Raw genomic sequence first — 4,800 nt, 5'->3', positions numbered from 1 at the left:
TCAAATTATGATGATGAGAGTAGAAATTGGGGCAGTCTCCTTGGCAGGCAACCTGGTAATACCCATCAAAAAATTAAAATACAGGAACGGGGAGTTGGTGCACAATGAGTATAAAGTTCTATTATGTGAGATAAAGAGGTTCTATAGATCTGCTATACATCATAGTGCCTATAGTTAATAACATGCTACTGTACACTTTAAAATATGTTAAGAGGAGATCTCATGTTAAGTATTCTTGCCCCACATACACACACAGAACACAAAAAAACACCAGAAAATTTTTGGAGGTGAAAACTAAAACTAAAATATGTTTAGTACCTTGATTATGATGATGGGGTCACAGGTGTATGCATATATCCAGATACATCAAAATATATACATTAAACATGAAAACTGTTCATGTATCAATTATACCTCAATAAAACAAAAATTCAAATACATGTAAACACAGACTTAGCAGTTTTGCCAAGATGTTTACTCAACCACAAGCATAAAGACATTTTCTCAAGGAACCTCCCCAAAAACATTATATAGTAAAAATAAAACGAAAAAGCAAAACACAGATGTGTGTACATGAGATGTCCTCACTCGATTAAAAAAAGGTATATATATGTTTATGTATACATTTTTTTTCTAGAAGGATAAACAAGACCCTATTGGTAGTGGTTATCTCTGGAAAAGGGAGATGAACTATGGAGTAAAATGTATTTTACTTTTTATTTTCTAGCCTCCAGTACTATTAGGAATTTTTACCATTCCAATTTTTCAATAAAAAAATAATAAAATAAATAAGAAATAAAACTGGCTGATCTGGATGAATCAGATACAGTGAAAGTCATATTCTAATTAAAATTATGGAATTATATTTTGGTTTCTCAGCCTGACCACATTTTAATTGTCCTTAAGAGGCAAAGTGAATGATAAGATAGTTCCCACTCAGAATGCTAATTTGTTTCCTCTGGCTTTTTAAGAGTATCTGTGCTTTGGAGACTTATTCCAGGTTATTGTGACCTGAAGGAAATCAGCTTATTAATCTCAGGGTCATATGAAGGTGAGAGGGTTGAGGTTCTGAGGGTTGAGAGCTTAGTTGGGACCCCAGGCCTAGATTTACCAGGGCAGATGTTAAAAAGCCATTTGTTGAGGAAGAAGTCAATAAGCCTCTCAAAATATGATTAGACAAATTGCTTTTGGGAAGTTTCTTTATGCCCAAAGCATAACGCAGTCCTGAAACTGGATTCTCAAGGTTTAAAGACCAAGAATGGGCCAAAAAACCCCAAAAAACCAAAAACCCCTGAATTCTCATGCCCACCTCAGTTTGGTCTCTTCACTTACTCTTAAATCAGATCCAGACTACCCCCTGGTGGTTGCCTAGAAGAGACATTCCTTTCTGTCTCACTGTGCACTTGGATTCAAACAAGTGGGGCCTTATTTTATTATGAAGACAAACTTCCCAGAAATGGCAAATATAATCCAATTTGCTATCAGGCCATGAAAAAATATCTAGCATGGCAGTACGAGTGGAGGCTGAAATGGAGAAGAGAATGATTGGTGAGACATTTTATGTTTTAGATAAAATGTTTTTAAATGTTTCCCTGCTTTGCAAATGCCTTTTCTTCTGGCCTCACTCCCCTTTCAAAGGTCACAACTTTCAATTGACTGAGTGCCATAGGCCCCAGCCTCTCTCAGCTGTAACTGATTCATTGGCTCTAATTTGTGTTTCTGTGGGTTGATGTCACCTAGGCATACTCTACGTCACTAGACACATAACATTACCTCATTTTCTGAATTACCTAACATCCCTAGGTAGAATTTGAATCTCATGTTCAGAACTGATCAACTTATATTCATCTCACTAGATGAGACATTTTCTGAATTTAGTGGTAGTATAAGCTACAGTGTCTGAATATTGCTCCTGGAACAATGGCATCGTCATATAAATAAAAATAATCTATGGGGATCTAGGTAGTATATGTTACTAGAAAAATGAAGAGCTGATTCTTCCAAGTGTTCAGCTATTTGCTCTATTTCATTTAGGTGTAGTGGAGGTGTGACTCTTCCTGGGGGATTGACTTCTTGAAATTGCCTTTCCTCATCTGAGGCTGGGATTTGAAATGTTTGTCCAATCATCAAAAGCCCTATGGAGCTTTGGGGAGGAGAAAAAGGGGTGTCCCACATTTTCAGTGTTTGAATAGGATCCTTAGAACTCTCCCTTTATGATGGTGCTTCCTGTTCTTCATTTTAAAAGCAAAGGATTAAAATGTCGTTATGATTTTTTCAAATAAAAGTAGACCAAAAGGTAACATTCCAAAAAAAATGGATGAAAAATGTGAAAAATAACCGCTAAAATTAAAACTACATATAGTCAAACAAGTATAAAATAACCCCAGACCAAGAAACGGCTCTTTGAACATACTTAAATGGCTAAAATGTGACTGACATTTGTCAGCATTGTGGATGTAGAACACCTCAATTGACAGAAGCTGGAGTCTCTGGCAGCTCCTGAGTTAGGAACTTCTGCAGTCATCATCCTTATCTCATGCCAAAGGTTCATGCCTACAGCTAGTGAGGTGCATTCATACCTTCAGATAGCAAAAACCAACCACAAATCACTCATCAATTTCCAACAATCAATCTTAGCATTTGTCTAACCAATCAGCAATTTGTGGAGACTATGAACCCTTCTCTTTCTGCCTTCCCCCAGAATACTATGCTTAGATAATCAAGTATCATAAACTGACCCTTGTTAGGTGTTGAAACAAGTGCAAACGATTGATGGTTGCCAAGTAACAGAGTCATATGCAATAAGGCAAAAGTGGAAACTGGCATGTCTTATTATGGCTTACAAGACTGCAAAACCTGAACCCGGTCCTTCTCTAACCTCCTTCCTTCATTTCTTCCCTCTTGCTCTGTTCCAGCCACAGTCACTTTCTTCATGATTTTTCTCTCACACCAGACACATTCCTGTCTTAGGCATCTTCATTTGTTTTTTTTTCTGCTTGGAATATTCTTTCCAGATATCTTCCTGACATACTCTCTCTTAAGTCTGGCTGAACTCTTACCTTAATGTCACCATCCTATTTAAGATTTCTTCTCCCTCATCACTCCTGATCCCCTTACTTTGATCTATGTGTTATACATTTTAAATATTATATAATTTAACTTTTATGTTTATATATTTCTTCCTATCCCAAACCACACAAAATACAAAATCATATCCACAAAGGCAGGTGTTTTCATCTGTTTCTTTCACTGCTGTATCCTTGTTGTCTAGAAGAGTATCTGACATGTGGTTAATACTCAATAAAGCCAATGTTGTTAAGTGAATAAGGAATGAAGACATTGACACTGTAAGACAAATCAGTTCTTTCACTGTGCAACGTAACAATAAGCCCAGGTCAGGGAGGCACAGCCTTTGGCCCAGAGCTATCAAGTAGTTCATAAGGGGTGTACTGCATAGCAGAAGTGAACCAGGTCAAAGAGTTAATGTAGCAGAACTTGCTAAGTCTTTAACAGCAATCGTTGGAATAAGTCTAGAACAGTGTGGTTCAAATGGCTGCTTGAAAGATTTTACTGATTTTTAATCCAGTATATCTTGAATCTACCTGCTAGCCTAACCAACCCTACCTTGCACAGACATCGTCTCTGGCTTAAAGAGCCTGCAGTCATTCTCTGACAATAATCTCTCATTTTCCATTTCTCCTTAAAGGGAGGCTTTCTCAGAAAGGATGGAAGACCCTGGAGGTGAATCTAAATAACCCAATAACTTGAAATTTGGCTCCTATCATTCTCATCAGAGCTATGAGTTTCCAAAGACACCACTATGATATTAGCAAGGGGATCTATATCACTTACAATTGATTGAGTGGGGAGAGATTCTGAGCCACTTTCTTCTAATCTCTCTGACTTATCCCGTGACTTATCTGGATGTCTACCTTTGAAATGGCTGCTTTCCCACTATGGATGCATGCTTTTCCCTTGTATGTGCTCATGAGTTACAGAGTACATTTGTGTTGTCATCTTTTCTCTGCATCACTGATAAGTTCATGACCTACATTCAATCAGCAATCAAAAAGAATGTTGAATGAATGCTAAATCTTCTTGGCAACTGATCACAAATAGGTATCCAGTATGCAAAGGCGCAAAGCAGAAGGGAAAAAAAATGAGCAAATACATGTTGTTACACTCTTTACAGATATTACCCTATTTCAACATTACAAAGAATTTTCACATGAAATAGAGCATACCTTTCCCCATCAACTGAATTATAAGCTCCTTGAATATGTGGCCCTGCTGATCTTGTTCATCACTGTATCCTTACATCCAACAAGATGCATGGCCCATCAGAGGCACTCAATAAATCATTTTGAATAAATTATTAAATACAGTCATTGCAATTCCTCTTATCTGTAAATCTGGCCCAAATCCCAATTCTATGTCCAGTCTCATTAATTGTACTTTACTCACAAGACGGAGCCTTACAAGATGGTTGAAACATTCTTTCTACATCCCAAGATTGCTTCCTTTTTTTTCCCCAATTGTTACTTTATTACAATATGGTGGAGTTCATTAAAAATTTAAACTATAGCTTGATAATCTTTAACCAGGCAGTTTTAATAAAGGCAAACTACTTATTTAAAAGTGATCATAAAACAACTCAAAATGCAGAGTAAGAGGATGAGAAACATCTGACTGGCCAATAGATTTAGTTTTCTCAGTATATGAATCTCAAACTTTTCATGTTTAGGAAAGGTAAACTGTAACTTCAGGAGACAGCAATACAGAAAGATTTCATCACATAGA

This window comes from Theropithecus gelada, chromosome 12, assembly GCF_003255815.1.
Source record: "Theropithecus gelada isolate Dixy chromosome 12, Tgel_1.0, whole genome shotgun sequence".
NCBI lineage: Eukaryota > Metazoa > Chordata > Mammalia > Primates > Cercopithecidae > Theropithecus > Theropithecus gelada.
Note: the sequence above shows the minus strand (reverse complement) of the source record.